This window comes from Aquarana catesbeiana, linkage group LG06 (assembly GCF_042186555.1).
Source record: "Aquarana catesbeiana isolate 2022-GZ linkage group LG06, ASM4218655v1, whole genome shotgun sequence".
NCBI classification, from domain to species: domain Eukaryota; kingdom Metazoa; phylum Chordata; class Amphibia; order Anura; family Ranidae; genus Aquarana; species Aquarana catesbeiana.
The window spans coordinates 129,522,370-129,537,823 of NC_133329.1; the positions used below are offsets into that span (position 1 = coordinate 129,522,370).

The 15,454-nt window shown below is 46.2% G+C and overlaps 1 protein-coding gene across 2 annotated transcripts in view; it reads left to right on the forward strand.

Annotated features, from left to right (window-relative positions):
- Window positions 1-10,859: 10,859 nt before the first annotated feature.
- Window positions 10,860-15,454, forward strand: part of BAIAP3 (BAI1 associated protein 3) — a 597,572-nt gene continuing 592,977 nt past the window's right edge. For both annotated transcript variants that reach the window (XM_073636787.1, XM_073636789.1), the window contains exon 1: window positions 10,860-11,014. The gene's annotated coding sequence lies outside the window, so the exon portion shown is untranslated. The remainder of the gene's footprint in view (window positions 11,015-15,454) is intronic.

Below are 15,454 nucleotides of genomic sequence, written 5' to 3' on the forward strand. Positions count from 1 at the left end.
TCTCTGTCGTCTGTATGTACTTGCCTGCCGGCCACTGCCGCTGCTGCTGTTAAACTCACTGCAGGGAAGAGGGTGGGAGGCACGGAAGGTCTGCAATAAGGGTGGTAGCTGCCCAACTCTTCTTGTTAACAAGCCTTGTGTCCTAGCAACCCATCACCCGCTTGTTAATTTGAAAGCTTGGGCAACTTCTGCTCCCCGTGTAGACCTGTCATGCCTCCTTCCCTCTTTCCTGCTGTGAGTTTACCAACAGAAGTGATGGCAAGCAGGCAAGTACATACAGAAGAGGAATCCACCCTGCCATGCCTCCCATAGACTCTCATGGGGCCCCCTACTGGCCCTTGGGCAGTCTCCCTGGGGGTGCCATTAAAAATGAATGGCTATGCAACATAAAGTGCATTACCATGCATTGTGGTAACACACCACAGCTCAAAAGTGTAATTTGGTTGACAGTCAGCTCTCTACTACTGTTAGCAAGCTCGCAGTGTTAGACTGACTGCACTGTGAAATGAAGTGTTGCCTAACCGACTTATAGCTCTGCTGTGCAGGGGAATAGAGAAAGCTATTATAATAAAAACTTTATGTACACAAACTAACTGTATTTAAAAAATACATTGATTTATAATTTTAGCTTAACAAATTTTTATTCGTTTACAGTTATTAAAGTAAAAGAATGGTTGATGACTACGAACATCAACAAGGTGCTCTTTAGGATGACAGAACACATTTAATAATGAAACAAAACAAGTTAAACCAATAACAATATTGCCTCGAGCCGTGTATTGTAATGTCTGAGTGTGTGTGGAAAGCAAAGCAAACCAACAGATTTCAATGCAAACACGATAATTAGCATTGTTTATTCTGCTCTTTTGAGGCATGTAGGCCTACCTGTCAGCATTTTATTGGGTCAGGCTGCAGTGTGGATAAAGAAAGCAGAAGCAAAACAGGTAGTGGTAACAAGAAGGGAGGGGACCGGAGAGGGAAACAAAAATGGGGGGAAGTGGGGTGGATTATGGGAAACAAACATTGAAAAAATATGTTATTTCCCTCAAAAGAATAGAAACCACCACTTTGAGAGTGAAGATTTATTGCACTGAGCCACTAAGATCTCCCTCTATTGGCTACTTTGAAAATCCTTATATATTTAATTTAATGCCCAACTCCAGGAATATTAAAAAAAAACCCTTGCTGTGGGGTCCCTCCACACTGCAGGGGTTAAATGCTCATCAAATCTAATAAATAAAATTTTGTTTTTTATATATAACATTTTTTGGTTTGTTCCTATTTGAGTATACATAGAAGTGTATTCAAAGTCCCAGAGAGACTCTCCCTTTCCTCCTATTTATCTAATTGGTTTCCCAAAGTTGCCTTGTAAGCTGAGCAGTTCCAGGACAAGGTCATCCAGTGCCCAGGGTGAAGATGGCAAAATGCACCCCCCGCCCTTCCCCTAGGAGGGGACAGGGCTAATAGCAACCCACGGATCGAAATGTATGTAATGTTTGTGGCTTGCACTGAAATAGTGCCAATAGTTGTGGTTGTTGTTGTTCAGTCGTTTAGTCGTGTGTTCGACTCTTGGTAAACTCATGGACCATAGTGTGCCAGGCTTTTCTGTCCTCCACTGCCTCCCGGAGCTTGCTTAAAGTGATTGTAAAGCTTTGTTTTATTTTGATATACTTACCTCCTCTGTGCAAGGGTTTTGTAGAGTGGCCCCGATCCTCCTTTTTTGGTGTCCCCCTGGCTCCTCCTCTTTTTGAGTGCCTCCACAGAGAGCCGCATTCCATGGGGGCACATGTGCGGGAGTGCTCCCGAGTCCCGAGTGCTCCCTCCAATGACACAGGCAGCAGGACTTGGCCCCGCCCCCGGCTCCAGTGTTACTGGATTTGATTGACAGCAGCGGGAACCAATGGCTCCCGCTGCTATCAATCTATCCAATGATCCAATGATGTTCTGCTGTGCTCGTGCCCATCGCTGAAATGATTGGGTTCAGGTAAGAAAAAGGGTGGGTCGGGGGGGGTGCTGCAGTACAAAAGTTTTTTCACCTTAATGCATTGAATGCATTAAGGTAAAAATCTGTGAGGGTTTACAACCCCTTTAACTTCATGTTCATTGTTTCGATGATGCTATCTATCCATCTTGTTTTCTGTCGTCCCCTTCTCCTTTTTCCTTCCATGTTACCCAGCATCAGGATCTTTTCCAATGAATCCTCTCTTCGCATTGGCCAAAGTATTTGAGTTTCAGCTTTAGGATCTGTCCTTCCAGTGAATATTCAGGGCTGATTTCCTTAAAGATTGACTGGTGTGATCTTCTTGCCATCCAAGGAACTTTCAAGAGTCTTCTCCAACACCATAGTTCAAAAGCATTAATTCTTAAGTGTTCAGCCTTCCTTATGGTCCAACTTTCACAGCCATAGGTTACTACAGGGAATACTATAGCTTTGACTATACGGTATTTTGTCGGTAGGGTGATGCCTCTGTTTTTTGTAATGTTGTCTAGGTTTGCCATAGTTTTTCTCCCAAGAAGCATGTGCCTCTTAAATCTTATGGCTACAGTCACTGTCTGCCGTGATCTTGGAGCCTAGCAAGATAAAATCTGTCACTGTTTCCATTTCTTCTCTTTCTATTTGCCAAGGAATGATGGGACCGGTTGCCATGATCTTAGTTTTCTTAAAGGGGTTGTAAAGTCAGAAGGTTTTTTAACTTAATACATTCTATGCATTAAGTTAAAAAACTTTCTGTGTGCAGCAGCCCCTTTCAGCCTCTCTAATACTTACCTGAGTCCCCTCTCTCTCCAGCGATGTCCACAAACCCCTCAGCAGTCTGGGACTCTCCCTCCTGATTGGCTGAGACACAGTAGTGGCGCCATTTACTCCCGTTGCTGTCAATCAAAGTCAGTTAACCAATCAGGAGAGAGAGGGGGTGAGGCCGAACTGCAGCTCCGTGTCTGAATGGACACAGGGAGCTGTGACTCGGCTCGGGTGCCCCCATAGCAAGCTGCTTGCTGTGGGGGCACTCAACAGGAGGGAGGGGCCAGGAGCAGCACACAGGGTCCCCGAGAAGAGAAGGATCCAGGCTTCCCTGTGCAAAACCACTGCACAGAGCAGGTAAGTATGACATATTTGTTATTTTAAAAAAATTAAGAAACAAGACTTTACAATCACTTTAATGTTTAATTTCAGACCAGCTTTTGCGCTCTCCTCTTTCATCTTCATTAAGAGACTCTTTAGTTCTTCTTCACTCTCTGCCATTAGTGTGGTAATATCTCAGGTTGTTGATATGTTGTCTGCATATCTCAGGTTGTTGATATTTCTTAATCTCTAGATCTTAATTCCGGCATGTCCGTGTATTGTAATGTCTGAGTGTGTGCGGAAAGCAAAGCAAACCAACAGATTTCAATGCAAAACACGATAATTAGCATTGTTTATTCTGCTCTTTTGAGGCATGTAGGCCTACCTGTCAGCATTTTATCGGGTCAGGCTGCAGTGTGGATAAAGAAAGCAGAAGCAAAACAGATAGTGGTAACAAGAAGGGAGGTGATGGGAGAGGGAAACAAAAATGGGGGGAAGCGGGGTGGATTATGGGAAACAAACATTGAAAAATATGTTATTTCCCTCAAAAGAAAAGAAACCACCACTTTGAGAGTGCAGATTTATTGCACTGAGCCACTAAGATCTCCCTCTATTGGCTACTTTGAAAATCCTTATATATTTAATTGAATGCCCAACTGCAGGAATATTAAAAAAAAACACCCTTGCTGTGGGGTCCCTCCACACTGCAGGGGTTAAATGCTCGTCAAATCTAATAAATAAAATTGTGTTTTTTATATATAAAATTTTTTGGTTTGTTCCTATTTTAGTATAGATAGAAGTGTATTCAAAGTCCCAGACAGACTCTCCTTTTCCTCCTATTTATCTAATTGGTTTCCCAAAGTTGCCTGTGTAAGCTGAGCAGTTCCAGGACAAGGTGGATTACTATGATGTTGAGTGGTTTGCCTTTGGATATGGACTGAGATCATCCTGTTGTTTTTGGGATTGTACCCCAGTACTGCTTTCCTTAGATATAGTAATCTATGTTGAATTTGCCCATTCCAGACCATTTTAGTTCTTTAATTCCCATGATATCGATGTTCAATCTTGCCATCTCCTGTTTGATCACATCCAGCTTACCTTGATTCATTGATTTTACAGTATCTCACAAAAGTGAGTATTCTTCTCACATTTTTTGTAAATATTTTGTTATACCTCATGTGACAACACTAAAGAAATGACATTTTGCTACAATGTAAATTAGTGAGTGTACAGCTTGTATAATAGTGTATTGCTGTCCCCTCAAAAATAACTCAACACACAGCCATTAAAGTCTAAATTGCTGGCAACAAAAGTAAGTACACCCCTAAGTAAAAATGTCCAAATTGGGCCCAATTTGTCAATATTTTGTGTGGCCACCATTCTTTACCAGCACTGTCTTAACCCCCTTGAGGGCCCCTCGCGGGCTCGCCACGCTTCGGGCACGGCCTCGCTTCGCTCGGCTCTTTTAGATTCCCCCTCTAGGTCCACTTGGATGGTGGGGAAGGAACCTGGACCCAGAGTGCAGGCGCCGTGTACAGCTGATTGAAGCGTTTTTGCTTCGGCTATCTCCAGCGGCTGACAGTAGTCCGTACTGCGCAGGCGCTGCCCCTGCGCAGTACAGGGGGGAACTTATCCGCCGAGGGAACATTCTCGGCAAGACACCGGCAGCACTCATGCAGCCCCAGAACATAACACTCCCACCACCATGCTTGACTGAAGGCAAGACACACTTGTCTTTGTTCTCCTCACCTGGTTGCCACCACACACGCTTGACACCATCGGAACCAAATAAGTTTATCTTGGTATCATCAGACCACAGAACATGGTTGCAGTAATCCATGTCCTTAGTCTGCTTGTCTTCAGCAAACTGTTTGTGGGCTTTCTTGTGCATCGTCTTTAGAAGAGGCTTCCTTCTGGGATGACAGCCATGCAGACCAATTTGATACAATGTGGGGTGTATGGTCTGAGCACTGACAGGCTGACCCCCCCCCACCCCTTCAACCTCTGCAGCAATGTTGGCAGCACTCATTCTTCTATTTCCCAAAGACAACCTCTGGATAGGTTGCTGAGCACGTGCACTCAACTTTTTTGGTCGACCATGGCAAGGCCTGTTCTGAGTGGAAGCTATCCTGTTAAACTGCTGTATGGTCTTGGCCACTGTGCTGCAGCTCAGTTTCAGGGTCTTGGCAATCTTCTTATAGCCTAGGCCATCCTTATGTAGAGCATCAATTCTTTTTTTTTCAGATTCTCAGAGAGTTCTTTGCCATGAGGTGCTATGTTGAACTTCCAGTGGCCAGTATGAGAGAGTGAGAGCGTTAACACCAAATTTAACACACCTGCTCCCCATTCACACCTGAGATCTTGTAACACTAACGAGTCACATGACACCGGGGAGGGAAAATTGCTAATTGGGCCCAATTTGGACATTTTCACTTAGAGGTGTACTCGCTTTTGTTGCCAGCAGTTTAGACATTAATGGCTGTGTGTTGAGTTATTTTGAGAGTACAGAAAATGTACACTGTTATACAAGCTATACACTCACTACTTTACATTGTAGCAAAGTGTCATTTCTTCAGTGTTGTCACATGAAAAGATATAATAAAATATTTACAAAAATGTGAGGGGTGTACTCACTTTTGTGAGATACTGTACATTCCAGGTTCCTTTGCAGTATTCTTCTTTACAGCATCAGACTTTCCTTTCACTCCTACCATCCCACAGCTGAGGATCCTTGCCGCTTTGGCCCAGCTATTTCCATTGTGAAGAGGGGACCTCTGATGTGATAGGGGGACCTCTGATATGGTGAGAGACCGCTGAAGTGAGAGGGCGCCCCTTGACATGAAAGGATTACTCTGACATTAAGAGGAGGCTCTGATAGAGGCATTACGGGGGACTTCTGATGTGAAGGGGGCTCTAATGTGATAGAGGAACCTCTGATGCGAGGGGGGGCTCTGATGTGAAGGAGGAACATTTGATATAAAGGGGGCTATCACTTTCATGGAGGAAAATCTGATGTGAATGAGGGCTCTGAAGTGATGGAGGAACCCCTGATGTGCATGGGGGCTCTGATGTGATGGAGGAACCTCTGATGTGAAGGGGGGCTCTGATGTTATGGAGGAACCTCTGATGTGAAGGGGGGCTCTGATGTTATGGAGGAACCTCTGATGTGAAGGGGGGCTCTGATGTGATGGAGGAACCTCTGATGAGAAGGAGGGCTCTGATGTGATGGTGGAACCTCTGATGTAGAAGAGGAGGTCTGATGCGATGGAGGAACCTTTGATGTTAAAGAGGAGCTATGATGTGATGGAGGAACCTCTGATATCAAGGTGACTCTAATGTTATGAGGGGACCTCTGATGCAAAGGGGGGTCGCTGGCGTGATGGAGGAACCTCTGATGTGAAGGGGGGCTCTGATAGGATGGAAGAACCTTTGAGGGGGGCTTTGATGTGATGAAGGAACCTCTAATGTGAAGGGGGGCTCTGATGTAATGGAGGAACCTCTGATGCAAAGGGGGGCTCTGATGTGATGGAGGGACCGCAAATTTACACTGTTAGACCACTTTCACACATGCGGATCCGTTATACGGATTCCACTTGCTCAGCAGGGATCGATCTGTTGATCCTTGCTGAGCTAGCGGATGACAGGTCCGTCTCCACTCACTGTGCAGAGACGGACCTGTCAGATCTCCGCTCTTCTCTATGGGGTGATCGGATGAAAACGGACCGCCTATCCGTTTTCATCTGATTCGATAAGCCAGACGGATGGAAAATAGGACCACCATCCATCTGGATTTAGCAGAGCAGATCGGATTGGATGTCAGCGCTGACATCCGTCACTCCATAGAGATGCATGGAGCGTCCATTCAGGTCCACCTAAAAAAACTGGCAGGCGGACCTGAACGGTCCACATGCGTGAAAGGGGCCTTATACAAGCTGTACACTCACTATTTTACATTGTAGCAAAGTGTCATTTCTTCAATGTTGTCACATGAAAAGATATAACAAAATATTTGTAAAAATTTGAGGACTGTACTCACATTCCAGGTTCCTATGCGGTATTCTTCTTTACAGCATCGAACTTTCCTTTCACTTCTACCATCCCACAGCTGAGAGCCATTGCGGCTTTTGCCCAGCCATTTCCATTGTGAAGGAGGGACCTCTGTTGTGATGGGGGGACCTCTGATATGGTGGGAGACCACTGAAGTGATGGGGCCCTTCGGCATGAAAGGATTACTCAGACATTAAGAGGAGGCTGTGATGTTGGCATTATAGGGGAATTCTGATGTGAAGGGGGTCTCTAATGTGATGGAGGAACCTCTGATGTGAGGGGAGGGGGGGGCTCTAATGTGAAGGAGGAACCTTTGATATGAAGGGGGGCTCTCATTTCATGGAGGAAGATCTGATGTGAATGAGTGCTTTTATGTGATGGAGGAACCCCTGATGCGTAGGGGGGCTCTGATATAATGGAGGAACCTTTGATTTTAAGAGGAGGGGGCTCTGATGTGATGGAGGAACCTCTGATGTGAAGTGGGGCTCTGATGTGATGGAGGAATTTCTCTGATGAGAAGGGGGGCTCTGATGTGATGGAGGAACCTCTGATGTAGAAGCGGAGTTCTGATGTGATGGAGGAACCTCTGATGTAGAAGAGGAGGTCTGATGCGATGGAGGAACCTTTGATGTTAAAGAGGAGCTATGATGTGATGGAGGAACCTCTGATATCAAGGTGACTCTAATGTTATGAGGGGACCTCTGATGCAAAGGGGGGTCGCTGGCGTGATGGAGGAACCTCTGATGTGAAGGGGGGCTCTGATAGGATGGAAGAACCTTTGAGGGGGGCTTTGATGTGATGAAGGAACCTCTAATGTGAAGGGGGGCTCTGATGTAATGGAGGAACCTCTGATGCAAAGGGGGGCTCTGATGTGATGGAGGGACCGCAAATTTACACTGTTAGACCACTTTCACACATGCGGATCCGTTATACGGATTCCACTTGCTCAGCAGGGATCGATCTGTTGATCCTTGCTGAGCTAGCGGATGACAGGTCCGTCTCCACTCACTGTGCAGAGACGGACCTGTCAGATCTCCGCTCTTCTCTATGGGGTGATCGGATGAAAACGGACCGCCTATCCGTTTTCATCCGATTCGATAAGCCAGACGGATGGAAAATAGGACCACCATCCATCTGGATTTAGCAGAGCAGATCGGATTGGATGTCAGCGCTGACATCCGTCACTCCATAGAGATGCATGGAGCGTCCATTCAGGTCCACCTAAAAAAACTGGCAGGCGGACCTGAACGGTCCACGTGCGTGAAAGGGGCCTTATACAAGCTGTACACTCACTATTTTACATTGTAGCAAAGTGTCATTTCTTCAATGTTGTCACATGAAAAGATATAACAAAATATTTGTAAAAATTTGAGGACTGTACTCACATTCCAGGTTCCTATGCGGTATTCTTCTTTACAGCATCGAACTTTCCTTTCACTTCTATCATCCCACAGCTGAGAGCCATTGCGGCTTTTGCCCAGCCATTTCCATTGTGAAGGAGGGACCTCTGTTGTGATGGGGGGACCTCTGATATGGTGGGAGACCACTGAAGTGATGGGGCCCTTCGGCATGAAAGGATTACTCAGACATTAAGAGGAGGCTGTGATGTTGGCATTATAGGGGAATTCTGATGTGAAGGGGGTCTCTAATGTGATGGAGGAACCTCTGATGTGAGGGGAGGGGGGGGGGCTCTAATGTGAAGGAGGAACCTTTGATATGAAGGGGGGCTCTCATTTCATGGAGGAAGATCTGATGTGAATGAGTGCTTTTATGTGATGGAGGAACCCCTGATGTGTAGGGGGGCTCTGATATAATGGAGGAACCTTTGATTTTAAGAGGAGGGGGCTCTGATGTGATGGAGGAACCTCTGATGTGAAGTGGGGCTCTGATGTGATGGAGGAATTTCTCTGATGAGAAGGGGGGCTCTGATGTGATGGAGGAACCTCTGATGTAGAAGCGGAGTTCTGATGTGATGGAGGAACCTCTGATATGAAGGCGACTCTAATGTTATGAGGGGACCTCTGATGCAAAGGGGGGTCTCTGCCGTGATGACGGAACCTCTGATGTGATGGGGAGCTCTGATATGAAGGAAGAACCTTTGATGCGAAGGGGGGCTTTGATGTGATGAAGGAACCCCTGATGTGAAGGGGGGGCTTTGATGTAATGGAGGAACCTCTGATGTGAAGGGGGCTCTGATGTAATGGAGGAACCTCTGATGTGTTGGAGGGACCTCTGATGTGAAGGGGGGGGGGCTCTGATGTGATGGAGGTTCCTCTGATCTCTGATGTGATGGAGGAACCTCTGATGTGAAGGGGGGGGCTCTCATTTGATGGATGGACCTCTGATGTGATGGAGGAACCTTTGATGTGAAGGGGGGGCTCTGATATGATGGAGGAACCTCTGATGTGATGGAGGAGCCTCTGATGTAAAGGGGGGCCCTGATGTGATGGAGGAACCGTTAATGTGAAGGGGGAGCTCAGATGTAATGAAGGAACCTCTGATGTGAAGGGGGGCTCCCATTTGATGGAGGAACCTCTGATGCGAAGGGGGGCTCTGATGTGATGAAGGAACCTCTGATATGCAGGGGGGGGGGCTCTGATGTGATGGAGGAACCTTTAATGCAAAAGGGGGGGGCTCTGATGTGATGGAGGAACCTCTGATGTGAAGGGGGCACTGATGTGATGGAGGAATGTCTGATGTGAGGGGGGTTCTGATATGATGAAGGAACCTCTGATGTGAGGGGGGGCTCTAATGTGATGGAGGAACATCTGATGCGAAGGGGGGCTCTGATGTGATTGAGGAAACTCTGATGTGAAGAAGGGCTCTCATTTGATGGAGGAACCTCTGATGCGAAGGGGGCTCTGATGTGATGGAGGAACCTCTGATGTTAAAGAGGAGCTTTGATGTGACGGAGGAACCTCTGATGCGAAGGGGGCTCTCGTTTGATGGAGGAACCTCTGATGCAAAGGGGGGTCTCTGATGTGATGGTGGAATCTCTGACGTGAGAGGAGAGGAGTGTTGTTGTGATCGAGGAACCTCTATGAGGGGGAGTCTCTGATGTGATGGAGAAACCTCCATCACCGCTGAAGGCGCTTCCATCTTCACCCAGTCTTCTTTCTGGCAGAGTGACGTCATCGTGGCTCTGGCCACTCACAGAGCCGCTGGCCACTCAGAGCCAGAGTCTGTGATGACGTCACTCATGCTTTTTTTCAGCAGAGGACTCTGAAGGAACGGCTGTGGTATGCCATTCCTTCAGAACACATGCACTGGTAAACTCACCGGCTGCATCAATGGTAAATATCTCCTAAATAGTGCATGTTTAGGAGACATTTTTTACAGTACCTATAGGTAAAATTCATGCATGGGAGTTTTCTCATCCTAGGATTAGGTTACCCATTGATATGTTATTTAGGTTTTTCCATTTTAGACCGGGGTGCTCCAGATACTTTCAAAGTGTGCCAGGACTGAAGAATAAAGAGCTCTATGTAGAGGTCCTCTTCCTCTACTCCTGAAGGGGCTTATTCTGAGAAATCCCCTTTTTACTTTGCAGCAGCTCTGAGCAGTGTAAGCCATACTGTATTCTCCACAGGTGGCTGTGAAAGTTCTCCCTGACAACTTCGCATTTCCTCTTTTTCTAGCCTGGTGACATATTGCACGCTGTGTGCGTTCCATATCCCTGTGAAGACACATCTCAGTCACCAGGGCGCCTCACCTTTCTGCCTGCTGGAGCTCCGGGATCCCGCCCGCTCGCTCTGGCCCTTCCTATGCCCATATAAGGAATGGAGAGACTTGTGTGGCGGAGGTAGAGGAGGCGGCTGAGGCGCGCTGTCCCTCACTGCAGCTCCAACTCGTGCCAAGGCTGATCAGCGCTCCGCTCCGCTCCGCTCTACATCCAGCCTGCAACAGGTAAGCCCGAGCTACTCCCCTCCATCCCTGAGACCTGCATGCCTGCTCCTCACCTCCTTCCACAACCACATTCTACCTCTTCCCTGCTGCTCCCTCACATTATTATCAACTCTGGGAAATTGCAATTACACAGAGAGCAAACTACATGCTGCTGTGTGCGAGGTTGCTGCTTTCCCTGTATTATTGGATTGTTTTGTCATTGCTTTATTGTGTATTATGCTATTTCTTAGCAAAAGTTTAGCAGGGGCTGTTGTATAGTTGTATATTTTGCTTTTTGTTCTCCCATTGATGAGGACCTGCAGGGAGTAAGCAGTTAAGTGAATTAAACTAATGGCATTAACTGCATTCATTACTGCAAAGCAGCCTTTCTCCCCCAGGGTTCCTCCAGAGGTTTTTATGGGTTCCATGGAACTCCAGGGTTCCCCCAAAGGTTCCTAGGGAATGCATGGAACTCCAGGGTTCCTCCAAAGGTTTCTAGGGAATCCATGGAACTCCAGGGTTCCTCCAAAGGTTTCTAGGGAATCCATGGAACTCCAGGGATCCCCCAAAGGTTCCTAGGGAATGCATGGAACTCCAGGGTTCCTCTAGAGGTTTTTAGGGTTTCTGTGGAATTACAGGATTCTTCCAGATTTTTCTAGGGGTTCAGTGGAAGTACAGGTTTCCTCCTAAAGTTTCTAGGGGATCCACAGAAATCTAGGGTTCCTCCAGAGGTTTCTAGGGTTTCAGTGGAACTCCAGAGTTCCTCCAGAGGTTTCCTTGGAATGCCAGGTTTCTTCCAGAGGTTTCTAGCGGTTCCATGTAACTTCAGGGTTTCTCCAGAGGTTTCTGGGGTTCCATGGAACTCCAGGGTTCCTCCAGGGGTTTCTGTGGAATGCCAGGTTTCTTGCAGAGGTTTCTAGGGGTTCTATGGAACTCCAGGGATCCTCCAAAGGTTTCTGGGGTTCCATGGAACTCCAGTGTTCCTCCAAAGGCTTCTAGGGGTTCAATGGAACTCCAGGGTTTTTACAGAGGTTTCTAGGGGTACGGTGGAATGCCAGGTTCCTTCCAGAGGTTTCAAGGGGCTCCGTAGAACTCCGGGGTTCCTCCAGAGGTTTTTGGGAATCCATGGAACTCCATTATTCTTCCAGGGGTTAGTTAGGGTTCTGTGGAATACCAAGATTCTTCCAGAGGTTTCTAGGGGTTCCATGAAACTCTAGGGTTCCTTGAGGTTTCTATGGGTTCCATAAACAATGATCAGCTTCTGCCTCTCAGATGAGTAACAATGATTTTTTTAGGTACCTGTAAAGGCTATACACGATTGTATTTATTTTCTGATTAATCTCTTCTAATAAGAATAATCTATTTGTAGTGGACAACTCATTTGATCAATATGCCACACACAGGGATTGATAATTTAGACACTTTTCTGTTTCCACTATGTAATCTCATCCTCTGATCGTCTGAAATACCCTAGTATTCATGGACAAACTATGTCGGTGCTGCTAATCAATGCAAAAAAATTGATAGCAAATCGACTCAGTTTGATCAAATCCAATATAAACTTAATCTAAATTGATTGTAAGGGAAGGTATGGCTATTTGATTATTTGCAAATTCGATCATTTTGATCAATCGGATAATAAAATCTAAGCGTGTATGGCCACATAGGAGGGGGATTCTTCCCAATGACCTCAAGTGTAAGGAGCATTCTTCCCAGTGACCATTAGGCTAAGTTTAGACGTACGGTTGGGGGTCAATAGGAGTGTGGTTGGGCATTAGCTTCCCCCAACCACCCCCTTTTAAGCGGCAATAGCAGCAGACAGGGTGAGTACATGCCACAGTCACAATGCTTTGCATCGCGCCCATGGCAAAAACTATCCAACGTGTTGCCGTTGATTGCGACCCATTGAAGAGCTGACAGGTTTTTTTTTGTTCAACAGGCTGGTTTGAACAGAAAAAAACTCATAGTGCGTCCCAGGCTTTAGAAGATGATATATAAAATTTGAATGGGCTCAAATGAGTCTATAACTTCATAGATCAACATTCAATTTGATACTTCTTTAGGGCTGCAAGTAACATCGTGTGGTCAGTGACACTTCTACCACTGACCATATGGTGTTAGGTGCAACCCTAAAGCAATCCATTCAAGGTGTATGTATAATCTGATGAAAGAGGGGGAGGGGGTTGCTGTGGCCCCTGAAATGCATTGGCTGTCTTTCAATGGTATAATCCAAAGGAAAAGTCACACACTAATGATGTCTTCACAGGCAAAACTTCAACCAGCCAACAAGCATTAGCACATGGTCCCTCCCCCTGGATCACCCCTTTGACATATTTCACTCTAAGAGTCCATTCACACCTGAGCGTTTTGTAGCTTGAAGCCTGAAGCTACAAAACGCTGGAGAGGAAAAAATCAATTATTCTCTATGGAGATGGTTCACATCTCCACTCCAAAACGCCTGAAGCTCTACGCCTGAAGCTCAACGCCTGAAGCTCAAACAAGTTCTGGACCCTTTTTTGTTGCTAATCAGGAAGATTTGGGCGTTTTTCTGCTTTTTACATTGGTGACCTTTTGCCCTGCACAAAATCGCGTCAAATCGCGGTAAAAACCGCTACAAAATCGCTGTGAAATCGCACGATTTTCTGCCTGAAAACGCCAAGCTCAGGTGTGAATGGGGCCTTAGGGCGCAGTCATAATGGCTGTTTTTTATGGTCCAATTGTGAATTGTTAGAATTCTCATTTGATTCATTTGTGTTTGTTTTCCTTTGGATCCAGTCTCTGGCACCCTTTTTTGGTAGGCCTGTTTGTGTTGGGAGCTGCCTCACTGTATCGGTGAGCTTATTTGAAGACTTCCAACCTTGGATTGTTGGAATAAGCACAGGAATCCCAGTGCCTCTCTAACATTTTTCTTCTGGCACTTCTGCCATTGGATGACTTGATTTTATTTGTCAACCAACTCTTTTGGGTTCTTCTAGTTGGCCCCTGATGGTGTGACTCTGGTTCTCTTGGATCTCCACCAAAGGTGATCTGACACCATCTATTGTTGTGATGGTGTTGGAACATAGTTTAAAAATGGCTTGAACGCTGCCCTCTGGGTATTTTGAAGTTGATTACCCAAGAGGCTGCAGGAGAGGTGCAGTTAGGTCAGAGGTGCCAAGGCTAAAGATCTGGAAGTGAATGACAGTTCCTTAGATCATTTAAGGCTCTTTTGAAGAGCGAGGGCCACTTAAGTGATTTGGTAACTGGTAGTGAGCCACAATGAACTATGGGGTATCAACCCCCCCCCCCCCCAAACCGCACATGTAAACGAGCCCTTACTGTCCTGAACTCCCTATAAGGCTGCTTTTACACTGATGAGCTGCGGTTTACCCAGACCACGGGTGCAGCGCAGTGCACCTGTGGCTTTCCTGCGGGTTACCTGCGTTGAGCCACAGACTTCTTTTACATCTTGTGGATGTGATGCACTTTCTGAACTCCTGCATTCAGGAGTTTTGTTGAGCTTTCAGAAAGCGTACCAAACCTGCAGGATATAATAGCTGCAGGTGCACTGCGCTGCACTTGCTGATCAGTGTGAAAGCAGCCTAATAACCCTTTTTTTTAATAAATGCTAATATGCCCATTGCAAAAGTGCAGTGTATGTGATGTTTAACCACTTCAGCCCCGGAAGGATTTACCCCCTTCCTGACCAGGTCCTTTTTTGCGATACGGCACTGCATTGCTTTAACTGACAATTGCGCGGTCGTGCAATGTTGTACCCAAACAAAATTGACGTCATTTTTTTCCCCACAAATAGAGCTTACTTGTGGTGGTATTTGATCACCTCTGCGGTTTTTATTTTTTGCGCTATAAACAAAAAAGAGCGACAATTTTGAAAAGAAAAGCAATATTTTTTACTTTTTGCTATAATTAATATTCCCAAAAAAATATATAATAAAAAATATATATTGATTGGTTTGCGCAAAAGTTATCGCGTCTACAAAATAGGGGATAGATTTATGGCATTTTTACTATTAATTTTTTTTTATTAGTAATGATGGCGATTTGCGATTTTTATCATGACTGCGACATTGCGGCGGACAGATCAGACACTTTTGACACTATTTTGGGACCATTGGCATTTGTTATAAAAATGCACTGATTACTGTGTAAATGTCACTGGCAGGGAAGGGGTTAAACACTAGAGGGCGATCAAGGAGTTAAGTGTGTTCCCTCAGTGTGTTCTAACTGTAGGGGGGATGGGCTCACTAGAACATGACAGAGATCACTGCTCCCGATCACTGGGAGCAGTAGATCCCTGTCATGTTGCTAGGCAGAACAGGGAAATGTCTTGTTTACATAGGCATCTCCTCGTTCTGCCTCTCCATGCCACGATCGGGAGGCACTGGTGGACATCGAGGCAGAGCGCGCGTGGCCGCTAGCCGCCGATGATGGAGTGACGTGCGGGTACGTCGTTTGGCTCAC